Here is a 21,874-nt window from a genome sequence, read left to right as displayed (position 1 = left end):
CTCTTCCAGTTGGTTCCTAGCAGTGGTAAGCCTGATAGTGAGTTCCATTCATCCATCATCGCTACACTCTTTTGTTTAAACCTCTTTTATATACAAAATGTCACCTGTATACAAATCTCACAATCAAAATTGCATCCTAAGTGAAGCATTTTAAAAGTGAATCACTTAAAAAATGTCACTAATTGAACTTTAGGGGGTTTAGTTCCCCCTAGTGGTGACTAAATAATCAGAATTCAGTGAAATTCATAAAGGTCTCAAAGAGCAGGTTCAAGTCATGTTAGAAATAACTTAACAATACCATCAATATACAAATTATGAAACAAGGCATCATAGTCTGTAAAGATTAAAAAGTTTGAAAATAGCAGAAAGAATTATTGTCAGACACTGCTTTTGAAGAATAAATAGAATTATTTTAGCTTATTTGCTTCATTCAAGTGAAGACAATAAAAGATGTTTTAATATCACAATTTTAATATATTTGTTACTATATTATAAATGTTAAAATTATAGTAATAATAATTTTTAAATCACAGCAATAGATTTCTATTGTTAAAAAAGAATGGGTACTAGATTGTCAAAAGTAAAATAATAGTATGTCAGTTTAATAAAAATAAACACTAGAACCTGTCTAAGACTTTGTTTTTCCAAACATGAACATAAAAATTTACTGTCCTTAAGACTAAATGGCAAAATAATCAAAGAAATTCTAAAATGATTTTATAAAAATATTTGAGATTTTCAACTCTCATTTCTTCTTATTTTTCTGTTTTTTATAAAAACGTCTATTGGTACCATTTGGGGTAGATAGAGACTAGGAGAAGAAGGAAATTTGAAAATTGAATTTGATGACTTTTCTTACTGTCACAAATGATCTATAGGTTTCATTATCACTTTATGAACTTAAATCCTCAGGCAATGGATTCTTGAAGACAGTATAGCTTAAACCTAAATATTTGAAATAAACATAACTATGTTATTTTACATAACTGTGATACATTGAAGAAAAGGAGACAAAATCAGTACTGATTAACTAAGTATAGTTATTGAGTTTTGTGCAAATATCATTAAAGTTATTTTTTATTTAGATTAGCATGTGCACCCAAAAGTATTTTGAAGCTGTCTATACTTTGAGGAATTTCAACACTTCTGCTTGCATCGCTGTTTTCACCATCAAGACTCCACTTTTTTCTCCTTTGCCCGAATGGGATGTATTTTATTTTTGACCTGTCCATACATGCTATATTGAGACCAAGACATGTTACATTGATATATTTTATAGAGATATAAAGGTAAAAAAATTAAGAGGAAAAAAATAAGAAACATAAAACCTTTATTTAAAAAAATAATAATGTTTATTTATTTATTTTGAGAGAGAGAGAGAGCAAGGTAGGAGGAAAGAGAGAGGGAGAGAGAGAATCCCAAGCAGGCTCCACATTGTCAACACAGAGCCCAACGCGGGGCTCAATCTCATGAACTGTGAGATCATGACCTGAGCAAACATGAAGAGTTGGATGCTTAACGGAATGAGGGACCCAGTGCCCCTGTTTTAAAATGTGTTGTTTTATGTATGTAATGGTTGAAAAGTGGTGTTCAGCTATATATGCTACATTAGTTAAAAGATTTACTCTGAGGAAAACAAAAGACTTTGATCTGGAAGTGTAAGACTATTTTTATTTAATATTTATTTATTTTTGAGAGGGAGAGAAAGAAACAGAGTGGGAGCAGGGGAGGGGCCTGGAGAGAGGGAGACACAGAATCTGAAGTAGGCTCCAGGCTCTGAGCTACCAACACAGAGCCCGTTGCTGGATTAGAACTCAGGAACTGTGAGATTATGACCTGAGCTGAAGTCAGATGCTTGACCAACTGAGCCACCCAGGCACCCCAGGACTATTATATTTGTAATTTTGATTTTGGTAAAGAGTATGTATTTTAGGAAGAGTACCTTAATACTTTAGTACTCTTATTTATTAATACTCTTTTTATTTTAGTTTAGGAAGGCCATATTTTATGAGTAATCAAATAACCAACCAGATTTTTCAGTGGAAATTTATATCTGAAACATACAGGTAATTAATAAATTTAAAAAAATTAAATCAAGTTAATCAACTAGATTTTAAGAATCCTGAAATTAAATATCTACCCCACTAAGAAAATTAGAGCATTTACCTCAAATAATCCTTATAAGTAGCTATGTTCTAAGTTGCATTTTCCCAGTGTGATGGTATTTGCAATGTAGGTTTGGCTAAGGTTATGAGCCTGGTGCCTTCCTGATGAGATTAGTGCCTTTATAAGAAGGTACACCTGAGAGTTTGCTCTCTCTCTTTCTTCCTGCTATTATGAGAACACAGTAAGAAGATGCCATCTCAAAAGCCAGGAAGAGAATCTTTACTAGAAACTAACCATGCTGGCACCTTTGATTTTGACTTCTAGCCTCCAGAACTGTGAGAAAATAAATGTCTGTTGTTTAAAACACCCAGCCTATGGTATTTTGTTATGGCAGCACAAGCTGACTGAGACACTAATCCTTCATACCATCATTACATAACATTTAATTCTGTCTTGTTTCCTCAACTGGATATATGTGGGTATATGCATATATTTGAAATCCAGGAAAAAATGGAGAAAAGGGGATTCCATTTTCCTTCCATTTGAAAAGAATCAAAAAACAGGTAAAACTTATGAAACAATACTTTTTAAAACACGAGATATCGCCAATGAACAACAACAACCCCTAAAGTACAGAAAATAAGGTAAGCACAAAAATCATCTTGAAAAAGTCTCTGACTCTTTCAAGAGGAAAGAAGAAAGAGGAAATATAGAGAAGAAGGCTGGCAGACTCCCTGACTTGAGAAGACAGAACTGAGAATTCAGGGAGAGCAAAATGACTACAGATTGCACACCAGAGTACCAGTATGGAGAGAATTCCACTAAGACAGAACTCCAGAAAGCTGCAGCAGACAATCTGCAAAATTTAGTTGAGTATTAATAAGCATAGGCATGTAAGACAACTAGAAGAGGGCAGGGATAGAGGAACAGTGATGATTAGAAGTGATAGTGATTGACCTTCACAACAAGCATAGTGCCATTTTCTACCAGCCACACCTAGAATCCCCATTATTCAAGGGCATTGAGCCAAAAACGTAGAAAGAGTCTACCTCAGTGGTGGGAAATAACAGCTTTACACTAAATGCTGTTATGGGCCCACATAACAAAACTTGAAAACCAGGCAAAAAAAAAAAAAATCAAACGATTTTCATGTAATTGAACTCCATCACAAAAAATAGCTCAAGAATATTTATAGGAATATGAAAATATGAAACACACAAAAAGTAGAATTTCTTATCTCAAGAATCTACTCAAAGATTACTTAAAATGCAAGAGGCATTTCTAAAATCCATAAATAAACAGACTCATAAATCTTGCAACTATTAGAATTAGCAGAAAAATGAAATATTTTAAACTACAATAAAATATAATTTAAGTTCCATATGTTCAAAATTAAGGTAGCAAATATGTATTAATATATATTATGAAAGGATGTATTTCAGAAGGAAAGATTTGTGAGCTTCATGATATAATGATAAAAACTTTACCCTAAACAAATATAGAAAGAAAACGAATTTGTTAAAGACTAATGTAAAACAGCCTTAAGCAATTTCCTTACAAGTAAATGCTGTTTCCATAAAATAATGAAGGGAACAAAGAAAATAATACTTGAAGGAAAAAAAGGCAGAAATCTTTCTCATTTAATGAACACTATGACACCACAAAATCTCAATATATACCAAGTACAAGAAACATGAAGAAAATTACAACTTAGAATTTCTTGTCCATAATCCACTGCAGGGAGGACCAATACAGGATAAACCTAGTAGACCTATATTTTCAAACCGCAAAAAACATGATAAAGTGAACATATTAAAAGCAGTTAAACAAGTTAGGTACAGCAAAACAAAGATGTAAAAGACAACAGATTTTTAATCACAAAATTTTCCAGTTATAAAACAGAAAAACAACTTTTTATTCATTTATTTATTTATTTATTTATTTATTTATTTATTATTTAATTTATACTTGAGAGAGCATGAGAGGGGGATGAGGGGCGGGGAGACAGAGAGAGAGAGAGAGAGAGAGAGAGAGAGAGAGAGAGAGAATCCCAATCAGGCTCCACACTCAGCATGGAGCCCTACATGGGGCTCAATTCCAGGACCCTGGGATCATGACCTGATCTGAAATCTAGAGTTGGATGCCCAACCAACTGAACCACCCAGGCATCCCAGAACAACTCCTTTAAATTGCTGATAGTTAACCAAACAAGTCAACTAAGAATTATATACCCAGACAAATTATTTTTCAAAGTATGAAGCCAAAACTAAGACTTTCTTTATAAATACAGTTATACTGATAAAGGGAGAGAGACAGTCACAAGTTGCCAATTTCATGAATAATATCACTAACATTTTTAAAAGGATAATAAAGATACATTACAAATAATTTTATGCCAGTGAAATCTACAACTTAGATTAAACTAACAAATTCCTTGAAAAATATAAACCACTAAAGGGCACTCAAAAATAAAAATCTAAGAAATTTAATAGACTGATATTTATTAAAGAAATTGAATTAGTATATTAAAAATGTCAAAAGGAAATCTAGACTTTGATGTCTTCACTAGTAAAGTCTTCCAAATTTTGAAAAAGAAACCAAACAATTTACATACAAACTCTTCCATGAGGTTCTTTCCAGTGAAATAAAGGAAGGAAATGAATAAAGGACAAGCAAATTGGAAAAAAAAAAGAAGCCTCAAGTATTTCTTCACAAAGAAATTGTCATCTATGTAGAGAATCTAATTGAAACTATAAAGAGTTACTGTACTTAATACCTTAGTTTAAGAAGATCGCAAGTTATAAAAACAGATATAAAGAAAGTCAATTTGTATACTATCAATGAAAAATCAGAAAATTAAAACACTGGCATTTATGACAAGCAAAATTTGAAGCTTTAGCGGCGTCTGGGCGGCTCAGTGGGCTAATCGGCTGACTTCCGCTCAGGTGATGATCTCAGGGTTCCTGAGTTCGAGCCCCGCGTTGGGCTCTGTGCCGACAGCTCAGACCCTAGATCCTGCTTTGGATTCTGTGTCTCCCTCTCTTTCTGCCCCTCCCCTGCTCATGCTCGCTCTCTCTCTCTCTCCCTCTCTCTCTCTCAAAAAATAAATTAAAAAAAGAAAACATTAAACAAAATAAGAAGCTTTAAGGGTAAATCTGACCGAATATATCAAATATCTGCACAACAAAAGCTGTAAAACAAAGGTGAGAATAATTAAAGAAGATCAACATAAAATGAGAGAACTACTCTGTTCATGGGTCACAAGATAAAATATGGTTAAGATGTCTATCCTCTACGAATTCATCTATAAGAGCAACATAATTCCAACGGAAACCTCGGTAAGCTTTTGCATTCAACTGACAAAGTAGGGGCGCCTGGGTGGCTCCGTCAGTTAAGTGCCGGACTCTTGATTTTGGCTCAGGTCATGATCTCATGGTTTGTGAGTTCGAGCCCTGCATCAGGCTCTGTGCTGATGGTGAGGAGCCTGTATGGTATTCTGTCTCCCTCTGTCTCTGCCGCTTCCCCTGCGACCTCTCTCTCAAAATAAATAAAATTAAAGAGAAAACTGACAAACTAAAATTAAAATGGAAATTCAAAGAACCCAGAGTAACCTGATCAATAATAAAAAAAAGAACAAATTAAGAAAACTGGCAGTCTGATTATAAGACATTAAAAACCCACAATAAATAAGGTAATGTAATGTTGGCATGAAGATAAACAAATTGGTTAATGGCACATAATGGAGAGCCTAGAAATAGGTCTAATTGTATATGTGCAGCTGATTTTTGACAAATGAGCCAAGACAAGTATTAGAAAAAGGCTATTTGCAATAAAGAGTACTAGAAAAAGAAATTGGGTTTACACCTTGCACCAAATACCAAAATCAGCTTAAACTAGATCATAGATTTAAATAGAAAACCTATACCATAAACCACCTAGAATAAAACAAAGACAAAATGTGATCTTGAGTAAAGCAGACATGCATAAGATATGACATCAAAAGTATATACTGATATCTATCTTTATCTATTTACCTATCTATATAAGACATATGATAAAAGAATGAAAAGACAATTGATAAACTAGATACATTATTTTCAAACCATATTTCTCAAAAATAGTTTGTTTTCAGAATACATATAAAAACCCCAGGCTCTGTAATAAGAAAACAGTCTAATTAATACTGGGGAATCCTTTAAATAGACATTTCACCAAAAAAGGTATGTGGAACCATATAATACTTGAAAATATGCTCAGCAACATTAGTCATTAGGGAAATATGAAAAAAACCCCACAACTAGATACTTTTTTACTCCCATTAAAATGGCAAAAATAAAAAAGACCAATCATACCAAGTGTTGACATGGACATAAAGGAACTTGAACTCTTATGGCTTGCTGGTGGGAATGTGTAATTGGACAATCACTTTGCAAAACAGTTAAACATACATTTACCATATGATGCAACCATTCTACTCCTTGACATTTAACCAAGAGAATAGAAAGCATAAGTTTGTACAAGGACTCAATGAATGTTCATAGCAACTTCATTTGTCATAGCCAAATTCTGGAGACATAGAGACATAAATGTCTCTCAACAGACACAAGGTTTATAACCTCCCTGCCCCCCTCCCCGGCAACTGTGGCATATTCATACAATGCAATAATACTTGGCAATAAAAAAGAATAAATAAACTGTCGGTACATGCTCTGATATGGATAAACTGAAAGATAATTATGCTAAATGAAAATAGCTACACAAAAAAAGGCACATGTTATATACTATTCTATTTGTAAAATTTCTAGGCATACAAAGTAATCTATAATATCAGACCTCAGATAAAGACATGGAAGGCAGAGAGGCCTGTTGAGGAGGGATTACAAAATAGAAAGAGGGACTTTTCCAGAGAGTGGTAATGTCAACTACCTTGATTTTTCTGATGAATTCATACCATATGTTTCTTTCAAAGCATATTATATATATTTTTTACTCTAAACAGTCATAGGTTTTATATGTCAATTCTGCCTGAATAATAAAGTTACAATTATTTACACTTAAGCAAAAAAATGATATTTGATAACCTTTAAATCTTTTTCTTCTATTATTTCACATTATTCTTACTTGTAATATTGTTTAATTAAGATCTCTTAGATCTCAGTCTTAAGAAACCAATATCTGCCTAACAATGATACACACGTCACTAAAGATGTATTAAATTTTAAAAAATGCAAAAACTGTGGACTTCCAGAAAACAGTTATTTGTGATGTCAATTATCCTAAATTGAAGTGACAAAATATATGTACTAGAAGAGCAAACATCATTTGGGGTCTTTAAATATTAATTTGAACATAAAAAAAGGAAAAAAAACAAAAATATGATTGCTAATATCAAAGAAAAACTAATAATACTTTGTAATTGCATCCAAGTGTAGATTTAATTTGTTAGGTTTTCAAGACAATGATTTATGCTTTTCTCCTACAATAAAAGCTAAAAAAAAAGAGAAAATTTCACTTTTTAATCAAACTATGTGCACTAATCAATTCAAGCAATGCATATGGAAGTTCTTTTTATGCTGAAAATAAGTGTGCACAGAAGTTTATTTTCTGAATTACTTTTAAGAGTGCTTCACACATAGGTGTTTACTTTAAAAACAGTTATTGACTGGATTTGATAGATTACTAACTCTACACATGAATCCACAAGATTTGATAACATCGCCTACGTTTTAAGTTGATTGCTTTAACATTTTCTAATTATGTATCAATCTTTGAATTTAGTTTACAGGTTCAGGTGAAATTTAAAATGTGACGAATGGTGAAGCAAAATACTAACTAATCTCTAATTATACTCTTCTTTACTTGGATCCATTTTAACATCTGTAAAGCTCCATTAAATCTATGCTGTCATCTGTTCCTAGAGGCCCGACCATTGAGGGCTGACGATGTATAATTTATTAAGGGTTCAGTTAAGAACCTTTGATTCCCAAGTTCTGGCTTCTATTTTGTGCTGCTTTTTGGGAAAAGAAGGAGCTATTGCTCACTACATTAAAAATAGAAAAGTATCTTGAAAAATTTAATGACAGAAAAAACACAAAGTTGATAAAGTGGAATTATAGACAGATATACATATTTCATCAAACAATGAAACTAACAATCATTATATATTTTCCCTGTATGTAAATTAATTTCAAAACAAATTGGAACAGTGTCCAAAATTTTTATATTTTTTTAGTAAATCTTTATAGAATGGTTATTATATTTATTTATTTATTTTTTTACTTTTGAGATATTGGTGATAACAAAAAATGTTATAAATAAAGATAGCTTGGGGTGCCTGGCTGGCTCAGCCAGTTGAGTGTAGGACTTTTGACTTTGGCTCAGGTCATGATCTTACAGTTTGCGAGTTTGAGCCCCACGTCGGGCTCTGCACTGACAGTGTGGAGCCTGCTTGGCTCTTTCTCTGCCCCTCTCCAACTGGTGGTGTGTGTGCATGCTCTCTCTCAAAAATAAATAAAAATTAAAAAAAATAAAAAGACATCTTAACTGTGATGTTTATATGAGTCAGGTGTTGCATTATTAATTTATTAACTTCTCAACAAACCATGTTGTTGATATTCTTGTTTGGTTTTTTGTTTCTTTTTGTAGATAACATTAAACTGTAATTATCTTAATGTTAATAGCTAATAAGTGCCAAGAACTGAGATCTGAACCCAGGTCTGACACCAGAGACCATGTTTAGGCATATATTATCTGTCCCAAATTAGGGAAAAATGGTCTTGTCCCAAATTGTCTGCCCTGGCAGGCATTGTGTCTGTCCCAAAACCTAAAGAGAAGCTTTGATGGAGTGCCTGAACATGAAATGAGTGTGAGTGATATGTGCTTTTTAATGTCCTGGCTGAGAGGGATTTAGAGATGAAGACTTATTTGATGGCAGAAATGAGTTCCTATCTCCACAGAAATCATCATTCTTAGCACCACAGAGACACGTTTATGTATTTCAAAATATATACATCATGTTTATTCTGAGGCAATGCTTAAATTCTCAGTAAATATTTGTTACCTAAATCTGAGTTGTGAAAAATTAGTCAGCGAGAAGGTGAAGCAATGAAAGCAACAGATTTATTCAAGGATCTACTTAGGACACACAGGGTACATTCCATATGTTAGAACTGTCTCAAGTGCAAGTCCTAACTATAAAGGCACCTGGTAAATCTACACCCTGTTTGGGTCAATTCCCAGCATTATAACTATACTAAGGAATACCAGTGGAAAATTCCATTCTACTTATAATCTCAATTTAAGTTATGACCGTTTTGGTATATGTGTTTTATCTACAAATTTTAGTTAACTTTTGTTTCAAATACCATATACAAAGAAAATTTCTTGTAAACAATTTAGCATAAAGTTCTAAAAAATAACGATATTTTCTTACATAATGACAAATATGACATCATTTGTAATTAATAAAATTATTATTTATTGTCATGTAAACCTTTGTCTAAATAGAAATAGCTCTGTCTCCAAATATATGTTTACAGTTTTGTTGTTCAAAGAGAATCCTAACAGAGTCCAAAATTCAACTTGACTGAGATGGTCTCTTAAACTTTTAAGAAAATACAATTTAACATTAAGTAAATAACTGAATAAATAAGCAATCTTAAATGAAATAAAGAGATCATGTCACAAACTCAGTAATTATGTTTAACATTATAATCTGAAACTTCATATCAGAAAAGTTTCAGTTCCAGGAGGATTTTGGAAACATCCCCTCCACCCCCACCTCTAACTATCAGAGCAAGAGCCTGAGGCCCAGAAAAGGTATGTTAATTACTCAAGATGATCCACCTAATAGGGGTCAAACTACCAGTAAAGCTTAGCCCTGTGGACCCTCATTGAAGATTTCTGACACTATTCAGCTGAAATTTTATCACCAGTGATTGAAGTATGGGGCACTATATAGTATTAAGATATTTTGCTCAGAACATAAATATTCCATTTAAGACAATTTCAACATATGACTGAGAAAATAACTAAATATAATCTACCATAAATGACTGGCAACATACTATCTAATAACAGCTTCTATTGAGGGGTGCTGAATTTTATTTTTGAAATTTTATTTTTCATGATTTAATTTAAAGTAAAAGAAGACTTTTCAGAATCAGGCCATCAATCAAATCTTTGTTGTTGTTGTTGTTGTTGTTGTTGTTGTTGTTGTTAAAAAGGATCTCTGATATGGTTATGAGATACTCAATTGTCCCAATGAGACAATCCACTTCAGACTAGCTTCATCATTTACATAGTGGAAAAGAACAGTCAGAAGATAATCAAATAAATTGCCTACTTCTACAATGATCAGAAAATCTCAATATTGATAGTTTTAAGAAAAATTGGTAGGATTTTATGTGTTGGACCAGGAGAACATGAAAATAATAAAGTTATGACAAATACATACAAATGTTGTTTCTTGACACTTTATTATTTTCAAAACTTCTGCAATAAGAAAAAATGATTGAATGTATTTGAATTGTAATGACTTTACATAATGTACTATGTTATTTATCAAATAAACTTTGTCTTTGTCACTTGTAAGGCAGTTTTATCTCCACCCAACATTTAAAATCATACATTAGTGGAATGAATGAAGAACCTGGTTAATTTCCCATATCAAGGCCAAAAAAAAAAAAAAGAGAGATAACTCATCTTTTTTTTTTTAATTTACTTAGTCTTTAAACAGCAGATTTAATGTCTGAGTATGACTGCATTAAGCAACAGTTTGACAGGAAGACTCAAAACTTAAAGATCTTATGTTTTGGCTTGGTATTGCATCAGTGGATTTACTGGTGCCCAGGAGTTACATTAAATCAGAACTAAATGGCCAATTTGTTAGTAGATATGTCTTCAGCTCGGCACAATGGCTTTTCTTGTCCTTGTAGAGCAGGCTTAATAAATAAAACCTACACTCATGCTAAAATCGGTCCCAAACTTTATTTTACCTTCTTATAAAACAATCTGGAAACACCATTTTTGCAATAATATTGAAATAGATGGCATTCTTCTGTAGTATATTCTAGCTTAAAACAAGTGAAGCTATATCAAAAGAGGTTCTAAAACATATTTATATGCCCATATATATATTGGATTTGAATCCCAAAACAAATGTGCCCAGAAACAATTTATTTTTCTGAGCTAAAATAGAAACCACAGCAATGGGGAAGGTAAAAAGAATAGATGCTCAACAGGCCAGTCATGATAAAAGAGAAAGTTCCAAAATTATATCCAGAAAACCAAAGCGTGAATGTCCACCTGATCCAGACTGAGTTGTTTAATATACCACCTTAAGAAAAAGGGGATATTAATACTTATCTTAGAACATTGAAAACACTCAGCAAGATGACAAATGTACATTGCAGTGCCTTGCACAGCACCTGATATTGTAATTATGCAAAAAAACAAAAACAAACAAACAAACAAAAAACTTCATGACATTGAATAGCATGATTTGAGATAGATCACAAGCCCCTATTTAAACATTCCCCACAACACATAAAAACACATCACAGAGGCTCCTGTGTAGCTAGCTACATTTGTTAAGCGTCTGACTCTTGATTTCTGCTCAGGTCATGATCTCATGGTTTGTGGGATCTAGCCCCACTTGGGGCTCTGCACTGTCAGTGTGGAGCCTCTTTGAGATTCTCTTCCTCCCTTTTTCTCTGCCCCTCCCCCACGCGTAGGTGCTCTTGCTCCCTCAAAATAAATAAACATTAAAAAAATCACACATAAAGCACAATGAAAACCTGATGGCCCTATTGTAGAACAGACATTCTCAGTATTTGAGTTATCACTTGATTCTGCATCTTAATTGCAATATGAAATCAAAGTTCAGAAGGGAGTAATAGGTCATTCATAAATCAGCCACAAATGTTATCATCATTTCTGGTTGACAGATGACAAGAGCTTAAGAAAAGAAGCACCTGGTCATATTTAGATGTCGTGGTGATTGTGATTGTCCTGTAGCCAGAGAATGACTACCAACATTTAAGAAAGGTGAAACAGCAGTATATGGAATTACGAACAATGTCCATAGGTTCACAGTAGTGGTGCTAAATATAAAAGGTGGTAGGTAGGGCCAAAGGACAGGTGCTTACTACATAGATTGGCCTTGAGTTAATTCTATAAAATATCAAATTAGAAACATAGCAGTTGAGGTAGGAGATGTGCATAGAGGCCATATTGTGCGTTTATAAATCTGCCTTATAAGAATTCCCTCTCATATTCCACAAACTTTATTCAGGTGACTATTCATTATTTGTGCATACCAATTATCACATACTGTAATTAGGAAACCACTTGCAAACACAGCTGTGCTTTCCAAACGATCCACTTTTCAGTATGATTTTCTTCCTATCCCTTTGTTGTTCTTATTTCTTTAAAACCCCTTTTAGTCACAGATCTATTAAGAATTTGATGAAAGGTATGTAAACTCTAGACAGAAAACAATGTATAAAGAAACAAAAGATTGTGCACATGCTTTTGAAATAGAATTCTAGTCTTTTATTGAAGGAAAGCAGAAGTAACAATGTGAAGCAGATAATCATGAATCCAGAATTAGAAAGAAACCAATAATTCAAAGTACCAGACTACCTCAACCATGGCACATCTGTGTGAACAAAACTCTATGCGGAACACCCCTATATCCCTGATGGTCAAGAGCAAAGGGCTGGTGTTAGAAGGACCCAAAACCAATCTAGGTTTAACTTCCTCATCAATAAAATGGAGATAATAAAATTTTATTTTTTTCTAAACATTAAATGCAATTATGTATTCCAATCCCTTAGTAACTGGCTTAGAGAGGGCATATAGTAATTGACATGAATAAAGTGAAAATATCCAGCATTTGGGAATTTTTCTTGAATTAAGGAAATACCACATGGTGGGTTAACCAAACTAACTCTATACCTGGAAGCTCAGCTCTTTTTCTTGAGCTCACTTCAGCCCCTGACATCTTTCCTGCTTTCTCCTTATTTCCTCATCCAGTGGAGCCCTGCCCATCACAGCCCATGCCTTCACCTTAGTGAAACATCTTTCACCTCAGTGAAACATCCAGCCTAACAATTTATTCACATAACATACTAGTTCATGCTAATGAGTTGACTCAAGATGTTCCTTCCTCACCTCTCACCAAACCTCTGTTCTGATGCTTCTTTGTGTGTTTTAGGAGACAGTCTATTAAACTCATGCTTCTCCAGTTTTATTCAATTCAGTTAATGTTTACTAATCTGTCCTATGCTAAGTAATGTGCAAATGTTTACCCACAGGGAGGCAGAAAGGTGGAATATAAATTCAAAAAGTTAAGGGTACTCTTTTCAATACAGTCAGTTAAAGACAGTTGTGAAGATACAGATTCTGTAAGAAGGAACTGGCATACCGTCAGAGGTGAGTCAAAGATATGTTTTTTGGGAAAAGGAAAATTCTAGTAGTTGAAGTCACAGTATGTAGGCTTTATGACTTCACAATAATAGCTAGAGGCTGGTAGATAATTAGTAAAAGGAACAAATAATTTTAATTAAAATCAAAAGTAAAATATTTAGAAACAAAATGAGAAAATTTGCAATGAACTCAAACAGACATTATACTTCAAAAGATTCATTTATTTTTATTGACTAGATAATTCTTTCACTTTATCTTCTGAAAAAATATAATTATTTACCTACAAACATATACCAAATACTTTCTCTTTGGTTTAAGTAAATTAAACTATAAAAATGCGTGATCACTGGGGCTCCTGAGTGGCTCAGTCAGTTGAGCGTCCAACTTCAGCTCAGGTCATGATCTCATAGTTCATGGGTTCAAGCCCGTGTCAGGCTCTGTGCTGACAGCTCAAAGCCTGGAGCCTGCTTCAGATTCTGTGTCTCCCTCTTTCTCTGTCCTTCCCCTTCTCGTTTTCTCTCTCTCTCTCTCTCTCTCTCTCTCTCTCTCTCTCTCTCTCTTTCTCTTTCTCTCTCTCTCTCTCTCTCTCTCTCTCTCAAAAATAAAATAAAAATATTTAAATGTGTGGTCACCGAATGATAAAATGTACATGAGATTATTTTTTTTTTCAAGTTAAAACTTTTGGTGAGATTTTAAATATTGAACTGATAGATTCCATTCTGACTGTATGAAGGTTATTTCTTCAATGAGACATGTTTCAAATAGATGACACCATTAAGTAAGAAAAAGGGGTAAGTATTTGACTGTAAGTAACATAAATAATGTCATTCATCAACAAATGTACAAGAAACATGGAAGTACGCAATCGTGTTCTTCCTTATAAACTGCCAGCCTGATTCTACTCCCAGAAGATAGAAGATGCTTATAAATCTACTGGTTACATGACGAAAGAACAGCGTTCATCTGAGAGATTTGAGCACAAACTCTCTTTGCCATGAACTCTAACATCCAAGAAGTGGCAGCAGAAGCGAAAATGTTGAGGGCCACTTTTCGAGCACTGTAGTCCCTGATGTTCTTTTTTAGAATTGCTTCTTTTTGAAACATAAAACACACATCTCAACATTGGCAACTACAAATCTGAGTTTTTATCTGTGCAAACTAAACACACATGAGCATCAATCCCAGTGACCTTTTGCAGGTAGAGACCCCAGGCCAATTGTTTGGCCTCTTATGATGATATTTTACTCCTCTGTGCTTAAGAATGTAAGTGGAAGCAAATGTTGACCTTCATATAATCACATATTTTATTTTATTTTTAAATATCAATGTGTTTTAATTCAGAGTAACAGATGAAGAGGTATATCACTATTTACAATTGAAAATTATTTCCTGTTTCTGTGTATAACTGTTAAAGTGCTCTTATAAAGTATTCAGAATCTCCATTAGAAATGAAATTATAGAGCAGTTATAACATTCAGGCAGTTGAAATAATTATCAAAAGAGAAAGAAAAAAAGGTCTCATAAAGTAAGGGTACTAACTAATCTAAATTGGATTCTCAGTTTTACATCACAGAAGCTGAGTTTTGAATGTAGGTAAGTGAATCATGTTAACCAAACTTCTAAAACATTGATTTATACACCAGAATGTTTTGTTTTATAACTGTGAATACAGGGTGTATATTTCTAGTTACCAAAATGAGTCAATTTGTTTTCTATAACACTATCATCTCAAATCTGAGATATCAAAACACAAACAGACTTAGAATTATAAGTAGTTATGTATGTGTGAAGTCAGGACAAAGATAGTTTAACAGTTTTACCTGCTATTTGAGCCCATCTATGGTAAAGCTAGAAGAAGTTTTAAGGGCAATGCTAATCAGAAATAGCAGCTGAATAAATACTTAAACGATTTTTTTAAATTTTTAAATGTGTATTTACTTTTGAAAAGGAGAGAAAGAGTGCATGCATGAGCAGGAGAGGGGCAGAGGGAGGGAGACACAGTATCTGAAACAGTCTCCAGGCTCTGAGCTGTCAGCAAAGAGCCCGACACGGGGCTGGTCCTCAAGAACTGCGAGATCATGACCTGAGCCAAAATTGAACACTTAACCGACTGAGCCACCCAGACATCCCAATACTTAAAAGATCTTACAACCCACTTCCAAAATGTGTTATTACTCAACAAAATCTTCTCTTATTAGAACACTTCCATATAACAAACATGTTTTCATTACAGACTAAATTTTTATTAATTACACCACAATTGTTGCTGCTTTTCCCTACAGGTATACGTTAAATCTCTCAGAAGATTGAAGAAGAAACTTAAGCGTAATCACAAATGTGAATCACTTTATGTTTGTTTTTGTTTTTTTTTTATGCTTCAGAAGCTTTTCATAAGTGGTTAATCTTACCTACTCTATGTTAAATGCTTTTATTTTTAGTTTCTGATATAATTTTTTTGTTGTCTTAACTTTTGTTTTTTTTTAATGTTTATTTATTTATTTTGAGAGAAAGAGAGAGGAGAGCAGGTCAGGGACACAGAGGGAGTTAGAGAATCCCAAGCAGCCTCTGCACTGTCATCTCAGAGCCAGACATAGGACTCAGTCTCATGAACCATGAGATCTTGACCTGAGCCTAAACCAATAGGATGATGCTTTCCTGACAGCCACCCAGGCATCCCTTTAGGTTTATTTAAATTTGAATTAGTTAACCTATAGTGTCTGTCTAGAGTCGTATAAAAATCATGCCAGTTTGATTTTATCCACAGTTCTTCTGGAAAGTAATAATCATATGTATATCATAAGGTAATTTTGAGGAGTAGATAAGTTTACAAACACCAGTAACTTACTGAGTGCACTCAATATTAGCCATATGTAATATGTAGTCATATTAATGAGCAAAGACTTATAGAGTCTATTATATGCTGCCATGTAGAAATTTATACAATTTATTTGATTTCTTTATGTGATCATATGAAGAATCCTTATTAGACTAAGAAAGATTGATAGAAACAAATGAACAAAATCTAGTATTGGGAAAGTACAGCAGAGGCGTCATAGTTTTATCTCATATAAATTATGTGAAATAGCATTTATTGAAATTTACAGAATAGAAATTTATTAGTACTCACATTTCGAGAAAAGGGAAGGGTAAATATTAAATATTTTCATCCAGTAAACATGTATTATGTGACTTTCACGCAATTATGAAAAATAACCATAACCTTGAAAATCATATGAGGTAGATTTTGAGTATCAATATGTATAAATTATGTACTCACATTCATTTAATCTAAAAACAGAAAAAATGTTTGATTGTTTATCCAAGTGAATAATTTTTCAAAATTATGAAACAGCTATTAACTATTTTATAACTTACAGTGCAGAGTTTGTGGTTCTTTTTTTTTTTTTTTTTTTGGGACAGAGAGAGACAGAGTATGAATGGGGGAGGGGCAGAGAGAGAGGGAGACACAGAATCGGAAACAGGCTCCAGGCTCTGAGCCATCAGCCCAGAGCCCGACGCGGGGCTCGAACTCACGGACCGTGAGATCATGACCTGGCTGAAGTCGGACGCTTAACCGACTGTGCCACCCAGGCGCCCCCAGAGTTTGTGGTTCTACTCCATTACACATTCAACAGGCAGAGTTGGAATCCTACTCCACAGGCAATTCAAACATTAATTTAAAATGGACATAAGTCAGGACACCTGGGTGGCTCTGTCACATAGTGTTCAATTTGCCTCAAGTCATGGTCTCACGGTTGATGAGCTTGAGCCCCGAGTCAGGCGCTGTGCTGACAGCTCAGAGCCTGGAGCCTACTTTGGATTCTGTGTCTCCCTTTCTCTCTGCTTCTCCCCCACTCAGGCTCGGTCTCTCTCTTTCTTGCAAAAATAAATAAACATTAAATAATAATAATAATCTAAAAATAAATAATAAATAAAATGGACATGTGCCTTGCTGAAAATTATGTTTCTCAAAAAATTTTGATGAGAGATGTCCTGGTATAAGTTATAGAAGGCAAGTGGAATATGAACATTCTTCCAAAATGTAAGCTCTTTATGAAGGACCCTTGCTGGTTGGAAACGGGAGATGAAAGAAAGAAAGAAAGAAAGAAAGAAAGAAAGAAAGAAAGAAAGAAAGAAAGAAAGAAAAAGAAAGAAAGAAAGATGTAGATGAAGAAGAAAATTATAAATATATCCAAATCCAATGTGTGGAAAATTTTTCCTTTTTAAAGGATATTAACCTCTATATTAAAGTCTATCTTGATTCATTCAATTCAAATATTATCTTGATATTTAAATGCTTAAATGTTATATTTTATAATATATTTTCCAGAATAACTTGTAAGACTCAAAATGTAACTGAGATTTAACATAGAATCAATGTAAAGATATAATTAGAGTTTAATTGGCAAAGAAAGTCAGTGTAAAATCTCTTCTTCCAGCTCTCTTTTCTCCTTTTTGTTTTTTTTTTCTTTTTAATATAAGTTGCAATAATGTGTAAATCTGAAAAAGACTTAGATGAAATTCAGTTGATGAACATAACCATATTCCCCCTCTTTACACTGGATAGATCTATGTTTAAATCTGACCTAAAGTCATGGAAATTTGGACTAATACTAAAAGTCTAATTAAGCACATGGGGCCCCTGGGTGACTCAATTGGTTAAGCCTCTGAATCTTGACTTTGGTCTGGGTCATGACCTCATGGTTGGTGAATTTGAGCCCTATTTTGGGCTCTGTGCTGAAGGTGTGGAACCTGCTTTGATTCCCTCTCCCTCCCTCTCTCTTTGCCTGTCCCCTGCTTGCTCTCTCTCTCTCTCAAAATAAATAAATAAACTTCAGAGAAAAAAAAAGCATCATCTTACAAGATGATAAAATTTGAGAGATCCTACTGGCTGTCACATAAGGCTTCCCTAAAGTGTGCTAGGGATTTTAGCTGTCACATGCAACACAAAAGTGATTCACAAGTACCTACAATTTTTTTTTAAATTTTTTACTGTTTATTTATTTTTGAGAGACAGAGAGAGACAGAGCACGAGTGGGGAAGGAACAGAGAGAAAGGGAAACACAGAATCTGAAGCAGGTTCCAGGCTCTGAGCTGTCAGCACAGAGCTCTATTTAGGGCTCAAACTCACGGGCCCTGTGATCATGACCTGAGCCAAAGTTGGCGATTAACCGAAGGAGCCACCCAGGCGCCCCGCAAGTACCTACAATTTTAAGGATGGTACTGTAAAATATAAACACAATAACCAATTTAATAATAAATTATGTATTCATATTTCAATTTTCAAAGGTATTTATGTTTAATTACATCCTGGGGAATGAAAGTGGATATAAACTTTTGCACACAAACACACCCACTCACACTAACCCACTGTTTTTCCTGAAATGATGAATATGCTCATGATGATAAGTAGTCTTATTTAGTTAGAATAAAGTAACTTATTTATTATTAAATTAATTAAGCTGTGTATGCCACAAAGCCTTTCAAATATTGTTTCTATATCTTGTTTGTGTGTGTGTGTGTGTGTGTGTGTGTGTGTGTGTGTGTGGTTTGTTTTAGTCCCACATGGTTTTGCATCCAAAGACATTTTCAAGAACAAAGTTGCATGCAATACAAATAAATTCCGAATCTACGTGATAGGAAATCTCACCCTTGGTAAGAGTTTCCAACATGATCAAGGGTTTAGGGTCCTTAAAGAGTATTCAGGGCACATCAGGAGGTGGGGATGAGGCAGAAGGTATCTAACACTTGAAAACTGTGTTACCCTATGTCCTCGTTTGATTTGAGTGGAACACAATCTGCTTTCGATTTTGTTTGTTTTTGTTTTCTATATATTAACACAAGATTAGATCTGTATTTAGAGTTCTCTTTCTAAAATAGCAAGTACGTCACATAAAACAATAGAATATGACTGAAAGCATTGAGTGTTCTAGTAGATCAGCATTTTTAAACCTTTCTATTAATATAAAAGAGCAGGATTGAAACAGACATGCGCACTTACCAAAGACGCCAGGCAGTTGTACAGAATGTGTGTGATGAACTGTACTTTATGCAAAATAAACTAATATACTACTTTTTATTTCATAGCTTGTATCCTAACATTTCATCTTTTCATAAGAAAATTAACTATTCAAGAAGGAGTTCGTCATAATGCAAGGCAGTTTTAGATCAGATGCCATTCATTAGTCAGTCACCAAAATTGTAGAAGGTGTAGTTTTATCTACTATTTATGAAATTTTCCAGTATCTATACATGTTACTTATTATTCGAATAGAGTTATCATTGTAAACCTTATCTATCAAACAAACACAGATAAATGATGGAATAGCCAGAAACAGTTAAATCTCAAGACTCTGACATTTAAAGATGTCATAAAACACAAATTAAGAGTTCATTGGGAAAGAGATCTGCATCTGGTGACAAGCCCAAACAATTAATGAAACAATCTGACTTCTCTATGTGTATACATTTCAAGCACACCCATATACAAAATTACATTATTAAAAAATTTTTTGTTTATTTATTATTGAGAGGCAGAGAGAGATAGAGCCTGAGCAGGGGAGGGGCAGAGAGAGGAAGAGACACAGAATCCGAAGCAGGCTCCAGGCTCCAAGCTGTCCGCACAGAGCCCGATGTGGGGCTCGAACTCACAAACTGTGAGATGATGACCTGAGACGAAGTCAGACGCTCAACTGACTGAGCCACCCAGGTGCCCCCCAAATTATATTTAAAAATAGGTTTTTAAATAGTTTCTTAAAATATGGAAACCTAGCCATGTATTCATTGAGAACTCTTTTCTGAGCTTTCACCTTCTTAAAAGAAAATTTAGAAAAACACTTAACAAAAGCCAGCCAAATGTCAATGCACCTTTGCTGGTTCTATGATATTTGAAATGTATGCCTATGAGAAAGAGTTCCAAAATTCCTTAGAGAAAATAGGAGATAGACAATAGTTTGTTTTAAAGAGAGATTTTTAAAACAAAGAAGAGAATTGCTAAGTCAACCCTCTAAATACATCAGGATAGCTATAAAGTTTTTTAAGAGAAACAGTATGACAACAATTTTGACATTTCTATAACATTTTTATATAACGAAATAATACAAAAAAATTTACCTTATAAGTCACTTCATGACTGTTTGGTGATATATTTTCTTATATACTACTGTGATTGTGTCCTGAAAGAAAAAAAATGAAAAATTATTCAATATTCATATCCTATAAGTCATGCATAGTTATAAGTAATACAAAGCATAATTATTACACATTTTTTCATACCAATCAAGAATCCAACTCATGAAAACATCATGGGGAAAGATGCACTTTTTGAAAAGATAAAATATTGAGGGGCTTAAATTGCCAGATTTTTTTTAATCTTTAATTAATTAATTAATTAATTTATTTATTTATTTATTTACTCTTTTAGGGCATAGCCTTTTGAGACAGAGATCCCTATTAGAATCTCAACTCTGTAAAATATTATTTTTTTTAAATTTTTTAAAGTTTATTTATTTTTGAGAGAGAGAGAGTCAGAGCATGAGGGTGGGATGGGCAGAAAGAGAGAGAGAGAGAGAGAGGCCCAGGATCTGAAGCAGTCTCAGGCTTTGAGCTGTCAGCACAGAGTCCAATGCGGTGGTCAAACTCATGAACTATGAGATCATGATCTGAGCCGAAGTCGGGCACTTAACTGAATGAGCCAACCAGGGGTCCCTCAACTCTCTAAAACATTTTTTTTTAATTTAAAAAGTAGGACACTGGGTGGCTGAGTTGATTAAGCCTCCTCCTTTGGCTCAGGTCATAATCTCAAGGGTCATGAGTGCAAGCGCCCCATCTGGCTCTGTGCTGACAGTGTAGAGCCCACTTCAGATGCTCTGTCTGCCTGTCCCCTGCTCTCTCTCTCTCTCTCTCTCTCAAAAAATAAACAAATAAACATTTTTTTTTCTTATAGTTAGCTAAAATTGCCTTAACAAAGTAGGTAAGTGACAATGTGGTTTGCTGTGATCTCTACTTTCTAAAATTGATCAAAATGACATTTAGAAAATCAAACAGAATCCTCAAATACTTTAGGAATAAGTTAACAGGAATAGATTATTCATTCACCGGTGATTTACTGAGTACCTATTAGGTACCAAACTCTATTATTCATATTGGGGAGACAGCAGGGAACCAAGGAGCCAGTCATCTGCCCTCGTGGAGAGTAAAATATATGCAGAACTAAGTAAATATGTATTGTATGTTAGATCATCAAAAGTGCTAAAAAAGAAAAGACTGGAAGGGATTATGAATTATTTGTATCCAGATCTATGGATCTATCAAAGCAAAAAGTCCCAAAGTCCTTTAG

This window comes from Prionailurus viverrinus, chromosome A1, assembly GCF_022837055.1.
Source record: "Prionailurus viverrinus isolate Anna chromosome A1, UM_Priviv_1.0, whole genome shotgun sequence".
Taxonomy (NCBI): Eukaryota; Metazoa; Chordata; class Mammalia; order Carnivora; family Felidae; genus Prionailurus; species Prionailurus viverrinus.
The sequence above is the reverse complement of the archived record's forward strand: the minus strand, read 5'-3'. Positions refer to the sequence as shown.